The sequence below is a fragment of the Rhodnius prolixus genome, unplaced genomic scaffold (genome assembly GCF_049639745.1).
Source record: "Rhodnius prolixus isolate KJV_2025 unplaced genomic scaffold, Rpr scaffold_9, whole genome shotgun sequence".
Classification (NCBI taxonomy): Eukaryota; Metazoa; Arthropoda; class Insecta; order Hemiptera; family Reduviidae; genus Rhodnius; species Rhodnius prolixus.
In genome coordinates this window covers 2,364,847-2,380,663 of record NW_027411604.1, presented here as the reverse complement: position 1 = coordinate 2,380,663, position 15,817 = coordinate 2,364,847, and the positions used below count along the sequence as shown (strand labels likewise).

General features: G+C 36.2%; 1 protein-coding gene across 2 annotated transcripts in view; it reads right to left on the bottom strand.

Annotated features, from left to right (window-relative positions):
• Window positions 1-15,817, bottom strand: part of MICAL-like (protein) — a 113,454-nt gene that overhangs the window by 75,455 nt on the left and 22,182 nt on the right. For both annotated transcript variants that reach the window (XM_074128897.1, XM_074128899.1), the window contains exon 4: window positions 11,594-11,617. The gene's annotated coding sequence lies outside the window, so the exon portion shown is untranslated. The remainder of the gene's footprint in view (window positions 1-11,593; window positions 11,618-15,817) is intronic.

Here is a 15,817-nt window from a genome sequence, read left to right as displayed (position 1 = left end):
ATATCAAAAAAATTTCTCATGGTCTTAATACTTCTCTTTCTCAAAATAAGAGAAAATAAAAAGTTGTAAATTTATTTGAGAATAAACATTTTGATATTAACGATACGAGATAGTTTTTAGAAAAAAGAGAAAGTCGAATGAATACTTTAAAAATAAATAAAATAATTAATGTATTCAAGTATTGGCATAAAAAACAGAAGTTAACATTTTGTAAAGGTTTATCGACAGACTGTTGGTCTGTTCTTTTTTTGTTTCAACCAGTTCTCTTCTTAGGCAAGTTAATCACAACGACTTCCTGAGAAAGTTACCGTAATTTATCATCGTTCCACTGTTTCCGGTGTTGCTAGTTAGTTTAGTGCTTTGTTTAAATTGATTCTGCCACGTTTATTATACATAATTAGGTATTATTATTATTTGTTTTTTTAAATAAATAATTATAATTACAATATTTTATTTTTTTACTCTCTTAACCTTGCCAGTAAGTTATCGTGATCGTGCATATTCTCAATTATGTCTTTAAATAGCAATTATTATTAGTATATGAGCCGTTCACCGCAAAACTCGATTTTAACTCCAAAAAAAAACAGGGAGAAATGCGATGAAATAATGTGCATTGCTTCTTTTTTAAAAATTATTTAAGGCGCGTCAACATCTAAGGTTATGTATCCATGTTTCATCCACAGTGACGAAACGACGCTTAAAGTCCTACGGATTCTTCTGGAACAGCTGCAAACCGTCCTTGCAACACTTCACACGATTTCGTTTTTGGTCAAGCGTAAGCAATCGCGGCACCCATCTTGCGGATAGCTTTGTCATGTCCAAATGTTGATGCAAAATATTATGTACCCGTTCGTTCGAGATGCCCACAGCACCAGCAATCTCACGCACCTTCACTCTTCTGTCATCCCATCACCATATCATGGATTTTATCAATGATTTCTGGAGTAGTAACCTCAACAGGGCGTCCAGAACGTTCAGCGTCACTTGTGCCCATATGGCCACTCCGAAAATTTTGAAACCACTTATAAACTGTTCTAATCGAAGGTGCAGAGTCACCATAATGTTTATCAAGCTTCTCTTTAGTCTCCTGAGGCGTTTTGCCTTTCATAAAGTAGTGTTTAATCAACACACGAAATTCTTTTTCGTCCATATTTTGAAAATCACTCGACTTCCTCGATTCAAACGAATGCCAAACACAAAGAAATAGACCGATCTGGCTGAAACTTGGTGTGTGTTCTTCCAAGAGATGCTACTAACTAAACATAACCTCGATACGCGCCAGTGGTGCTATCTCTCTGACTTTGCACGGACTTTTCAAACGACCCTCGTATATCGATCAGTTTCAAAACTATAACAGATCAAATATCTCGCGTTTCTTTTTTTTTCTTTAATCAACAAAAATTTGTTATATGCCGTTCACTGCACAAAATCGATTAACTACACTTTTTGGAAATTATCTTACAATCTATAACTATAGTGCAATCAGATGTATCCCCTGAGTTTGGAACGAGTAAAGGACTTAGGCAAGGAGATGCTCTCGCGTGTCTCCTTTTCAACTTTGCTCTAGAAAAAGTTATAAGAGATTCCCAAATTCAGACCACGGGCACTATTTGCAACAAAACCGTCCAATTGCTGGCCTACGCGGATGACCTGGATATTATAGCACGGTCTCTCCCTGCCATGAAGAATGCCTTCCTTGCCCTGAAAAATGCCGCATCCGCTATGGGCCTAGAGGTAAATGAACAAAAAACGAAATATCTATACGTTGGGGGTGGTGGAGGCCCCGGGGGAGAAAGTATCCCTCTTTCAAAAGAGTGAATGAGTTCATCTACCTTGGTTCTCAAGTAAATTCCTCTAATGAAATTAATCAAGAAATAAAAAGGAGAATCATGACTGCCAATAGATGCTATTTCGGCCTGGTAAAATTTTTTAAAAGCAGCCTAGTATCTAGAAAGTCGAAGTTCATGCTGTACAAAACATTAATCCGCCCAGTTCTCACGTACGCATCCCAAACATGGACCCTTCCAAAAGCAAGTGAGCGCAACCTTCTTGCCTTCGAAAGGAAAATTCTTAGAAGAATCCTTGGACCCGTGAGGGAGGAGGGCAGATGGAGAATAAGAAAGAACCAGGAGGTATATGAGCTGTTTGGGGAAGCGGATGTTGGGCGGATAATAAAACTTAGTAGGCTTAGCTGGGCGGGGCATGTAGCCCGAATGGGAGAGGCAGCCCCCATCCCAAAAATATTGAACGGAGAGATGGGCCACAGCAGGAAGGTTGGTAGACCCAAATTAAGATGGCAAGATGGAGTAGCCAACGATGCAAGAAGCCTACTGGGGGTTTCTAATTGGAGAGCGGCAGCACAAAACCGTCACGACTTTCATAAATTAATAGAGGAGGCCAGGACCCACTAAGGGTTGTTGAGCCAGGGAGATAGATAGATAGATAGATAGTTTTGAAACTGATCGATATAGGAATCAAATTCCCTTTAGATCGCCCTCTATAAGAGAAAATCGATTGATTTTTCAGAGTATTTCCTGGATTGTCAATATTCTTGAAAATTAACTGTCAGTGGAGTTATTAAAACTTTTAAAGTTACATATAAGAAAAATACAAATTTGAAAGTTTAATCTCAAGACTATAGGCCAAGTAAATTAGGCCAAAATTATTTCACAATTTATTTTTATCGATACATATAACTTGAATGCGCAATTTAGTAATATAAAATATTATGTAAGAAGAATAAATTTATATTCCCTTTGAGTGCAATTTCTTTATAAGAAAGAAGATACATTTCTTTTTTAAATCCCTATTAAACTGTAGGAGCTGGCCCTTCGCCCAAAATTGGATCATAAAGGATTTCCTCTTAAAGTTAAGTCTATTAAGGAAAGCTAAGGAAATGAATTATAACTCGAAAAAAGGGTTGCTAAAAATAATAATAGCAAAATAGTCTTGGGGGGAAAATGCTTCCCACTAAGAGCTTTTCTAATTATCTTTTTACTAGGTCAGAGTCAATTTTTTTTTTAACTTGTCATTTATATTTAAAAGCAATTTTTACGTGATAATGGAGGTTTTATTGTTCTAAATTATCATTATCGTTATCTACTTTAAGATTTTTTTAAAAAAATAGTTGAACATGATAAATTTTTCTTTTATTACTTGTTCAAAATTAATGAAAGCTTAAATGATTTAGGAAGCACATCAGCGTAAAGACTCATTCCAATCGTTTTTCCGGAAAAACGATTTAATAAAACTTAAACTCAACTAATTGGAAAATGAAAATGTCCAAGCAGTAAGTGCAAACAATGCAAATTTTCTCTTGAACCTTTGTCCTTAAATAATAAATTGGTTAAAACTGCCACAAGTAGCGCCACTATGAACCCGACATGTTCTTACATGTTTTATGAGTTTTTAAGCGTTTTCTTCTTTTAAAGTTGCTGAATTCGAACCCTGGACAGAATCCGTTTAAGGACAGTTCTAAGGAGAAATACGATTACTCTCCTGATTTTTTTTTTTTTTTTTAGTGTCATTTAAGGGAGAGAATAGATCGAGAAAGGAAAGTTAATAAAAGAGTTGAAACTATAAAAAAAACAGGAATTCACTAATCTGTACTGAATATCAGTTCTAAATAATGACTGATTGAATTAAATCATGGTGATATTGATGGTAGCGAATTGAGCAAAGGTTTTAGTCATGATTTCGATCTAGAGACCTTATTGGAATGCAATATTCTGCAAAACTGCTCTGCCTCCAGCCTCCTTGTTGACCACAGTTCGCCTGAGGGCGCTACGGTAGGGTTCAGTCATGCCCTAAGTCTTAGCTAGTGGAGGAAGCTAGATTATTATAAGGGCAGAACCTTTTTATATAAAAGTGACCAGTACACTTTGTGTAATTTTAGAATTAAATTAGTTTTTTTAAATCTTTTATCGGAATTTGCTACTGCAACGATTGTTGCAACAAGCAAATATGGTAAAAGAAAAAAGAAATAAAAGAAAATCATGAGTGGAGAAGGCACCCAGTGGTGTCACTCCAGTAACGTGCTTTGCTCTCACGATAAGAGTAGATCACGAGGCCATCTTCTCTTCAATATCCTTACCAGGATTACCTGGTAATGAAAATATGTTATTAAATTCCAAATTTGATTTTTTGTTTATAAATTTAGATTAACAAAGATTTTTATCTTATATTTATTGTGAGGGTTTAACAAACGGAAATAAGAATCACAGGGCTACAGGATAACGGTAAACTTAGACCATACATCGCCACTGACACACATATACATGAATGTACCCAACATACGATGACTTAATGGAACTTAACAACTAAGTCTGCAGCAGGCCGAAGAGATTCTGAAAGGCCACCCCTCCCCCCCCGGTCGGTGTTGGTATGTTAGTTAAGGAGGGAGGTTATGTTACTGTTCATAAGGAACATACACACGTACCAGACCATAGATACTAACGAACGAACATACAAACAACTAGGGAGAGAACAATGTGAGAATGTGATTTAGATTACCCCCAAATGATAGTGGCGCTGCGTGGTACAGACATTTGTGTTGTATATAATACGTGTATCATGCACGCGTAAATGTTACTCAGGGGAGGGACTCTCTTTTGTCCAGCTCATATTCACGTAGTATCCTTTTATTAACAACATGTTGGGTGAAGGGGGTAAGACCTGAAAAGTAACATAACCTTCTTGCTTCTTCCATAACAATATAACACTAACTCAAACCTCTCATCAATACAACAATCTGCCAGCTACCTCCTTTCCTTCTGCTAGTCATGAATACGCCCCCCTTTTTCTATAGAAAAAAAAGTCTTTGAAAACCTACTTTCTGCCCAAGAGAAAAAGCGGCGCCTTGGTGAGAAAATTTTGTTGAACAAACCGAAAACCTGCTTGAACATGTTTGAACATGTCGCGTACCAATGGTAAACTAAATATCGAAGTTGAATACAACGATTTTTTTGTTGAGTTATTCAGACCAAACTTACGTACAAAGTAAGAAAGAGAAAGAATTTTCATAAAAATCACTAAAATACGAAATAGAAAATTTGGTGCATATCGCAATTACTTCCTGTTTTATGTAAGTGGGTAAGTCCCGAATGCTAGAGAGAGATGGCCAACATGATAAACATAACTCAACGCGTACTTTTTGACAGTTTTAGAAGTTAGGATTCATTAATGTATATTGTATTTACCTAATATGTAGAAAACAACACTAAAATTTCGACACATACATTCGCTGCAGCACGCAGTATGCAACTATCATAAAATTTTTTGTTGAGACGATAATGTTTTTATTCTCTGAGTTAATTAATAACGCTTTAACGCAGACCAAAATGAACTCACTGTAGTCAGACATGAATATTCATCACTTGAGAGGTCACGCAGCGCCGTCGGACGACATTTCGGTTAAATTTCGGCTGTTGGCCATCTCTCCCGATTGGCCATCTCACCCGACTTTACCCTACAGGTATGGCCAACAAAGTCGTTTGCAAAGCGGATTGTTCGTCGATCACAGAGCCGACAAGAGACGATCTCAATTTGCGCACTTGTCACGGAAGACTTACACTTCGTTCTCTACTTTACACTGATTCCCCATACATAAGATTCTTTATCCATTATCTTTGCCAGGATATAACAACAAATTATGATTCCTTGGTTTTCAGAAACATGCAGGCACAGGTTTTTTTTTTTTTCCATTAATGATAGAACAGGGAAATCTGCATTTTTCCTGCAGACACTTCCCAATTAATAAGATATTATGAGGGAAAAGATTAGCTGTTGCGGTTAGCGTATAGGATTCCCACACGGAGATCCCGGGGATTCTATATCCAGCTGCTGTGTGTGCCCCATAGATTTTTCTCTGTTTCCTAGGGAGCTTCAAAGAATAGCTCAGTGTGAGACGGTGATGGACAGTGTTTGACTTTAGATAGATAGATAGATTAGACTAGGGCGGCCTCAAGGTGACCCCTTTGGATCTATTGTGGCTCCCCTCACTTTAAAGCTCACCCTCCAGACCTGACCTTTTAATCAGACTCTTAATGCTGGAGAGCGACTCTTGGGTAAAGCTCACAGGCCTTGGTTTTTTTCTCCCTGAGAAGTAACATACTTAGCGTGTTAGGCTTTAACTTTCTGGAAGACCGCAGTGCACAGAAAAAAACCTCTGGGCGCCAGTAACCTCAGATGTTTGGCGCGCCTTAAATCATTTATAAATAAATAAATAAAGATATTATGTTGATTTAAAACCATTTCCGCTATTATTACTAATTTAAAGTTTGTATCAATTAAATATAAGTAGGTCGCGACAAATATTTCAGAGGAAAAAGTCGATGTATACAGATGTAGTTCCACCACTGACCTAGTACAATAAGAGAATATAAAAAACTATCAAACAAAAAAGTGAAAATAGTGTCTATCACTAATAGTTAATCGAAATATTATTCAACCCGGAATTAGGAAGTAGAGTTCATTCGAAAATAAAATAATTACTAACCTCTATATAGGTTATGCAAAAGGTCATTAGGTTTAGGTGTTATTGTTTTTATCTTGCTTCTAAAAGTGAACAACCAGTTTTATTAACATTTGAAGAGACAAAAAACAAATAAAATATGGTTATCCCTAATTCCCTAATAATTTATTAATTTAAAAAAAAGGAAACTTCCTTTTAGCACAAATCTCATTCATAAAGATTTACAAACAAAAGTTGGTAACACTGTCATAATAATAATTACTGTCATGGGAACCAATTCATTAATATCGTGATAATTATTGTTACGCCATTGTGCTTGACACACTTTTTCTATTAAACACAATATAAAAAGTTAACTATTAGTTTTAGTAAAAATTATAAATATAGAGAAAAATTAAATTTTTGTTAACCTTTAAAATCATAGGTCGATCAACACTTTTACCGAGAGGTTCCTTGGAAAAACTTGCGAAAAAGGGACATTCGTGTGAGACCAAACATCAAGAACAAGTGGGTGTTGCATCACGATAATGCTCCTTGTCACACAGCAATTTCAATAAACTGAGTTTTTGGCCAGTAAAAACATTCCTGTGGCTCCTCCAGCCTTCTTAGGCTGGAACCATAGTGGAGCGGCGATGATAGCGAAGAGCAAAGCGGCGAAATCAAACACAAGTAAACATATGGGACCGCGCATAGTGGCGAGCAAAGCGAAGATAGAGCAACGCTATCTCTAGAGAGTAGAGCAAAGCGTTATGACATGTTTGATTTCTTCGCTCTCATCGCGCTCAATTTGTAAAGGTTATTTTTCAAAGGTTATGGATATTGATACATTATTGGTTTAGTTTGTTTGAAGAAACCTCTGTGGGGCCATAGTATTTGTGAAGCTACAATAGTTTTTAATAATTAATAGTTTAAATTAATTAACAATTAGTAGTTAATGGAGAATTCAGGTAATTTTTGCTACATTTAATTTGGTTCTCAATCCCTTAATGCTAACTTTCATCTAAATACTAGGCAAAATTAAATTACATTTTCACGTCCTACTACTTCTGATCAGAACGAATTCTCCAATCCTTCTGCTGTAGCGTCGTACTCCTCCAGTTTTTCAGATGAACAACATTAATTTACGACAAATCATGAAGTAGTGATTTAATAAAATTATTGTTTTTTTTTAATTGACTAATTTCTTTTTATCTGCATATATTTCTATTTTATTTTTATTTATTTTGATTTTCTTATCTTAAAGTAACTGCTAGGATTAATGGGGTTACACAGATTTGTATTTAGTTAATAATTTAGTTAATTTTTCTATATTGTGCCTAACTCATGTTATGAGTTGTATTACTCAAAAACAATAAAATTTGATTTTGATTAATGGGGTTACATTGGGCTAGTATGTAATCAAATGTTGATATAGACATTCGAAAATACGCATGAAACTTGCCATGATGCTCCCGAAGTTGTTGGTACAAGTGATGAAATTCACCAAGTTCATTTCTAAACTTATTTATGTCATGTACACTGCAGCTCCTACTACTAAGCTGCTGCAAATACCAAAGTTTCAACGAAGAATTTTCATATAAAAATAGTTCCTCCATCTTGTTTTGTCAAAAGGAGAACGCGACTAAACTCGTCACTATGTGCATGCGAATCTTTGCTCGCTGCTCGTCGCTCTCTTTGATCTGAAGTAGCTATCACCGCCGCTTTGCCCGCCGCTCCACTATGTTTCCAGCCTTATTCGCCTGACTTGGAGTCCTTGTGACTTTTTTTCTCTTCCCGAAGTTTGAAAAATCACCTCAAGGGAACTCATTTTTTGGACAGTCGAAAACATTCAAACGACCAGCTGAAGGCTATTCCAGTATCGGAGTTCAAGCACTGCTATGAGGAGTGGAAGAAACGTCTCCAGCGCTGTGTGGCTTCAGAAGGAAGTTATTTTGGAGGTGACAATCGTAGAATTGTAATTCTTTTTGAATAATAAAATTTAAAAAAATCCGCCTCATTACTTAATTTACAGACCTCGTATGTTAAGAGCATCGTTGATTTTATCCACTGTACCTCGCATGTTCATTGTATGCTTGGTACAATATCCCTAGGGATGGATTTAGGGTTCTGCCTCGAAAACGGCACAATAAAAACTTTTCAAGAAAATTTCCTGTACGAAGAAAATCTGTGCGCACCACTGAGTAGTTCAAAAAAAATCATTTCAAAATTTAAAATAAAAAGAAATATTATGAAGTTGTCCATTCCTTGGAAACGAGAGCAAACAAATTGAAGTCCTAACCAGAGGCAATCGGAAGAACATCCTTGCCAGAAGATACTTCCTCCAATTGCCTGGAACACTCCAGCGAGGTGAAGACCTAAGTATGGAATTTTGGCTGGCTATCCGGGCAGATAAAAATCCCAATCTTTTAAAGCTGAATTCTAATACCAGCTCGTCTAGATAAACTCTATTTAGATAAAATAACCAAAAAAGTAACCACGAATTGAAATATTATAGAGTTCTTACTTTGTTACAGACGTTTAGAGCAAAGGAAGGAAGTAATATCCAGAGAAAATGAGTAAAACAAAAATCTGGAGTTCTTGGAGGAGAATTTCTTGAAGAAAGAGGATAAGTTGAATTCTTTTGTGTCTGAAGGGGAGAGTAAAGACCATAGACGTCTGTTTCTTGGAAGAGTGAATTAGGATGACAACCTGAAGAGTGGATAAAGGAGTTGTCTAGGATTCTGGAAGATATTTCAAAGAGCGAATCGTCGATTCTAGAACGTCTTGGCGAGTTAATCGTAACTCTGAGCAACTCGTTCAAGTGTTTTTTTTTCCAGTCCCCCCCCCCAAAAAAAGAGACGGTTGCTCCGTACCGACCAATCAAAATATCCTACAACAATTCCTTACGATAATCCAAACATCTATAGCCAATTCCCACGATAGAATTTCAACTTTTCAAGCAAAGTACATCGACAACCACTTAGGGGAACGAATTCAATTTCTGTGTCAACAGAGGTCAGAACTTATTTAAAAAGAAACTATAAGGATGCAATTTAAGATTATTACTGTAACAATTTAAAGAATAAACCTCCATTATAGCCTACCCGCATGCGCATATATTAAGTACCAACTTTTAATATTTTAATACCATAACGGATACAAATATAAGAATATAAAAACCCCAGCTGGTAATATACAAAAAAAATAAAATAAAATCAGCTGTTATTGCTTTTTAAATATCTATGCATATGTGTTTTGTTATTAATAGTTGCACTTCACTGTGCAGCCATGTAAGATAGAGTTACATAAATAAATATGTATAAATAATGTTATTTAGCGAATCATTAAGGCTTATATGAACTGTATAATAAATGCAATAAATGTTTCCAATAGAGTGCATATTATTCGTAATAAATTACGTGGGCATAATAATCGATATTGCATATTAATGTTATTTGTAAAATGGTTGAAACATGTAACGTTTTATTTTTTACAAAAATTTATGCCGAAAGTGAACATGGAATTTATATTCTAAGAAGATGGTCCAACGGTTTGGGCGGTTCGTAATAACGCATATGTTAGTTTTGTCGCAACTTCAAGGAAATGCAAAAAGTTATATTCAATTTTTTAAGGCTTTACCTTAGAGTTTATTAGTAAGAACTGCTATGACCTTTACTGCTTTTCGACTGTAGAAAATTCCAGAAAATTGTAGAAAAATATCTAGGGGAAATTGAGAGCAAAGTTAGAATTTCCAGCACGTAGAAAATCGTGTTTTAAGTTTACCATGCTTTTCAGGAATGGTTGGGAAAACGGTTGGCAAATGGCTTTTCACAGCATTTTAAACTTACTTCCAGAGGGAACGGATAGATGCACTGAAATTGGCTTTCCGGTGAAAATGACATCAGATGTTGACGTGCCTTAAACTAGGGCGGCCTCAAGGCCTACGCCACTGCGACCCCTTTGGATCTATTGTGGCTCCAACCACTCTAAAGCTCACCCTCCAGACCCTTCCTTTTGATCAGACTCCTAATACTGGAGAGCTGCTCCTGGGTAAATCTCACAGGCCTTGGTTTTTCCTCCCCGAGAAGTAATATCCTTAGCCTTATACTGGGATAGTTTACAGATCTGTGTTTGGGTTTGAATAGGGATGAGGTTGGATTATGGTGGGGTTTACAAATGGGAAGAAGCCCGAAGGGCAAGAAAATGACCTTCCTTTTCATATTATCTTAGCTGGAAATTGTTCAGCGAAATTTCCACCAAACATCTCTAAGTGATAATCATTTTTTTTAGATTCAGGAAAATTCCCACAATTACATTTTTAGGCTTTTCCGAATTAATTATTCAGAGAAAAGGGTCCATGGCCCTTTACCTTACTCGCAAAGAGGTCATTGGAACAAAAAAAAGAACCAGCAGGGTCCTGAAAGATTTGAATTCTTTAAGAAGGACTTCTACCGTTGCGTTAAAGTTACTGACCTACCATCTGTTGGTTAAATTTTAAGATTTAAACTTTATAAGCTCCAATATTTAAAATTTGAAAAAAAAATTCAAATTAAATATTTTCTTGAACTGTAAATAATTAATACCGTAGAATTAAAAGTACGTCAACAACCAAGTCCCAAATTCGTATTTGTGCTGGTATTTTAAATACTAGACAATAAATTACCTCGGCTAGAATGTAAGCCAATGGGAACTGTCTAATGATGTGACAGAACAGACAGATAATGAAGACAAGCTGTTTGCTGCTGGAGGTGGTACAGCTGTGAAGAAATAACAATCTTATCTGAACAGCTGATTTCATCATGTAAATAGAAATAATGTGTTGTGGACTATTGTTCTCTCTTTCCTAGGCTGACTAGATAGATCTCGGCGCACTCACTATTATTTATCTAGTCCGGCGGCATTCTTTTTTTTATTCTTATTTAACAAACTTCCTTTCTTACACTGTATTTCCTTTAACTAAACGTAATTTATACGTAGGAGTACGTAATTTTTAAAAGATATTACGTATAAATATGGGGAATTACTGATTTCGACGAAAATTCTTGGTCTAAATTACCCCCCCTAAAACAATGTCAACGGAACTTGCACATCTTAGTTTACATAAAATAATAATTAAACACCTATTTTTTTTGTATTACTTACCTAATTGGGCCCCATTTTAGGTTCCTGAAACAAAAAGAGACTGTTTTAGATAATAGTGTAGATCAGGGGTTCCCAAATATTTTACACAGATGGGCCAGTTCACTGTCCCTCAGACCGTTGGAGGGCCGGAATATAAAAAAAACAAACTATTAAAAAAGTAAACAAAAAAAAAACGGGACTCTTGATTCTGGAGAGCGGCTCCTCCTGGGTAAAGCTCACAGGCCTTGGTTTTTCACTTCCCGAGAAATAACATCCTTAGCCACACGAGCCCCTCACAATGACAACATGTGCAGCAGTGCCGTTTCCTCTTCTTCCTGACAGAATCTACAAAGGCTATCGTTATATAAGTACAACGTTAGTATCCAAATTGTTCACGTCACCCACAGTTTCTACCGGAAGTAAAGGAGTAGAAATCTCCTTTACCCAAAAAAAGAAAAAAAAAGGGTGCTTTCTAAGTATAGTGTTTGAAAAATACGAGGGTCGTTTGAAAAGTCCGTGCAAAGTCAGAGAGATAGCACTACTGGCGCGTATCGAGGTTATGTTTAGTTAGTAGCATCTCTTGGAAGAACACACACCAAGTTTCAGCCAGATCGATCTATTTCTTTGTGTTTGGCATTCGTTTGAATCGAGGAAGTCGAGTGATTTTCAAAAAATGGACGAAAAAGAATTTCGTGTGTTGATTAAAGACTATTTTATGAAAGGCAAAACGCCTCAGGAGACTAAATAGTAGCTTGATAAACATTATGGTGACTCTGCACCTTCGATTAGAACAGTTTATAAGTGGTTTCAAAATTTTCGGAGTGGCCATATGGGCACAAGTGACGCTGAACGTTCTGGACGCCCTGTTGAGGTTACTACTCCAGAAATCATTGATAAAATCCATGATAAGGTGATGGATGACAGAAGAGTGAAGGTGCGTGTGATTGCTAGTGCTGTGGGCATCTCGAATGAACGGGTACATAATATTTTGCATCAACATTTGGACATGACAAAGCTATCCGCAAGATGGGTGCCACGATTGCTCACGCTTGACCAAAAACGAAATCGTGTGAAGTGTTGCAAGGACGGTTTGCAGCTGTTCCAGAAGAATCCGCAGGACTTTAAGCGTCGTTTCGTCACTGTGGATGAAACATGGATACATCACTACACTCCTGAGACCAAAGAACAATCTAAACAATGGGTTACCAAGGGGGAATCTGCGCCAAAAAAGGCGAAGACCGTTCCTTCGGCCGGAAAGATTATGGCGACTGTCTTTTGGGATTCGCAAGGAATAATCCTCATCGACTATCTGGAAAAGGGTAAAACTATTACAGGTGCATATTATTCATCGTTATTGGACCATTTGAAAACCGAGCTGCAAGAAAAACGCCCACGATTGGTCCACAAAAAAGTCCTTTTCCATCACGACAACGCACCAGCTCACACCTCAGCAGTTGTGGTCGCAAAATTAATGGAAATAGGGTTCCAACTCGTTTCACATCCCCCCTATTCTCCAGACTTGGCTCCCTCGGACTACTATTTGTTCCCCAATATGAAGAAATGGCTGGCGGGAAAAAGATTTTATTCAAACGAGGAGGTGATTGCAGAAACGAATGGCTATTTTTCAGACTTGGACAAATCCTATTATTCGGAAGGGATCAACAAACTAGAGCAGCGTTGGACGAAGTGTATAAGCCTAAAAGGAGACTATGTTGAAAAATAAAAAAGGTTTACCCCAAAAAATTAAGTAGTTTTTATTTTTGCACGGACTTTTCAAACGACCCTCGTACTTGCAAAAACGAAAAACCTAAGGTCCAACTTATACCTTTAAATTACGTTTTCGAATTTCTTTGGATTAAAAGCCTGATAAAATGGCTAACGGAAGTATAAGAACGAACAAAAAAAAAAAAAACTATTATCTTTTTTAGTCATTCTGTCAAACTGGAATAAAGAGCGGAAGTTGTGACTGGTAGGCCATGGTTCCGCTGGATGTATTTTAGAAAAGAAGACAAAAGGAAGTGAAATGTTTTAACTTTTTTATTTATTTAATGTTTGATCGTTGAATAATTTTTGTTATTTACAAAACACATTGCCAGGAATTGGCTGGTGAATGATGATAGCTTTACGGGAACCTGGAATTGCTGAGAGAGTAAGGGGAACGCCTCTAAGACAATGGACATTGATGAAGAAGAAGAAAACCAAAAGCTTTAATCCAGGAAAAGTGTGCTGTAATTCATCCTCCATTCACTAGAAACGGAAATGAAATCCACGCAAAAGTTTCTATACCGGACATAGATAATATTACTGGATTTTATTGTTTATGGCGTCATTAATTTCATTTAAAAAAAAAAAATATATGCGAAGAATTTAAACAATTCTAAATAGAAATTTAATTAAAATAGGCATTAAAAAATATTATTGATTGTCGGTGATTTCTTCAATTGAAATTAAGCAAGCTAAAATTGGCTGTAATAAATGAGCAACAATTATTGTTTATTGCATATTGTCACAAATTAATACAGTGACGTGCAACAATACAATGACGGATGCCTTTTGTAGAATCTTATATTTATTTCTTTACTGCGAGATATATGGGAAGTATTGGAATTGTGATGGTTTTTTTATATTTGGAATTACTAGCGGGAATAAAAATCTTTTTTACAAATTGGTTTCACGTGTTTTGTCATTAAAATGAAGCGAAGAACTATTACAACATTTACTTCAAAAAAGTCTATGTTTACAGTCTTAAATATCACGTCAATAACATCGCAGTACTTGTAATCAATTGAGCACTACAAACATCAAAGAAGGAATAATTAAGAAAGAGATAACAAAATTTGTTGCAACACAATTCAACTTACAGATTAGCAGACTGAATCTAAAATCTAAATCCAAATATCAGTCAGCGTAGATTTCCAACAAGATATCAAAAGAAATTTGGCACATGGTCTTGTGAGGACACTTCTAGGAGAAAGAGTTGGTGATTACCCCTTTCTAAACTCCAACAAATTAAAAATTAATAAGAATTAAATAGGTCGCCTAATATTTAAATTAAGTTTTCTTAATAATTTTTAATGATTTTTTTGTTTTTTTTTCACGCCTTTAGCACTAAGAACGAATCACAACGCTTAATTCACAGTTAATTCACAAACAAAACGTAAACACGGTTGAATGTAAACCTTAATAGAGGTTATGTTTTCTTCCTAACAGGGCGCATGCGCCAAATACTGACCGCAGCACTGCAGCCGGCTGAATTTCAAAACGGTACTTAGTTTTTTTTTTATTAAAACTGTCCGGTAGGACAGTTGTATAAGGGTTGATCATCAAAAACTGCACGAAAAAGCGTAACGTTGAAAAACACCCAACTTTGACAATTTTTTTCTCTTTTTCTATAAAAGATAAAATTCCCAAATTTTCTTTAAATCTTACTCCAAACCCTCCTTTATAACTGTAATTTTTTTGCAACAGCCTAGATTTGATAGATATTGAGAAAAAAGATGCTGAAAATGAGCAAAAACGGCATTTTCAAAAATTGTTCTTGTTCTTGTTCTTGTTCTTGTTCTTCTTCTTCTTCTTCTTGTTGTTGTTGTTACCTTTTTTGTAAACAACGTAGCGCCTAAACGCGTGAACCGATTTTCATGAATGAGGTGTCATTCTAGTCGGAATGTTATGTAGATGTGCCTTTTGGGGGTCTCGATGCTGCACATCGAATGGGAGAGGAGTTAGCCCCCTTTATGTAAGGCCCCCTCCAAAATTATTATCATTAATTACTCTGTAAATCTTAGCCCGATTTTGATAAAATTTGGTAGGATGACAGGGTTAGGGCTCCCCTACGTAACATTAAAGCGACGATCTGCTCTTACACTTGTTAAGGGGAAGTATAGCAATCGTTGCAAATTATCGAAACGTGAACCGATTTTCATGAATAAAGTGTCATTCGAATCGAAATTTTGTACAGATTTGCACTTTAAAAGTCTCGACGCTGTGCCTCATAAGGAGGGGAGTTTGCCCCACCCAAGTAAGGCCCTTTCTAAAACTATTATTACCAATATTTCTATAACGGTTAGTCCGATTTTGATAAAATTTAGTAAGAAGAAGTGGTTAAAGCTCCTCTACGTGGCTGTGAAGTGCCATCATGCTCTTACACCTACTAAGAGGAAGTATTGCAATCATTAAAATTTTCAATGAGTGAACCGATTTTCATCAATGAATTGTAGTTCGATTCAAAATCTTTGCCTCTTTGCC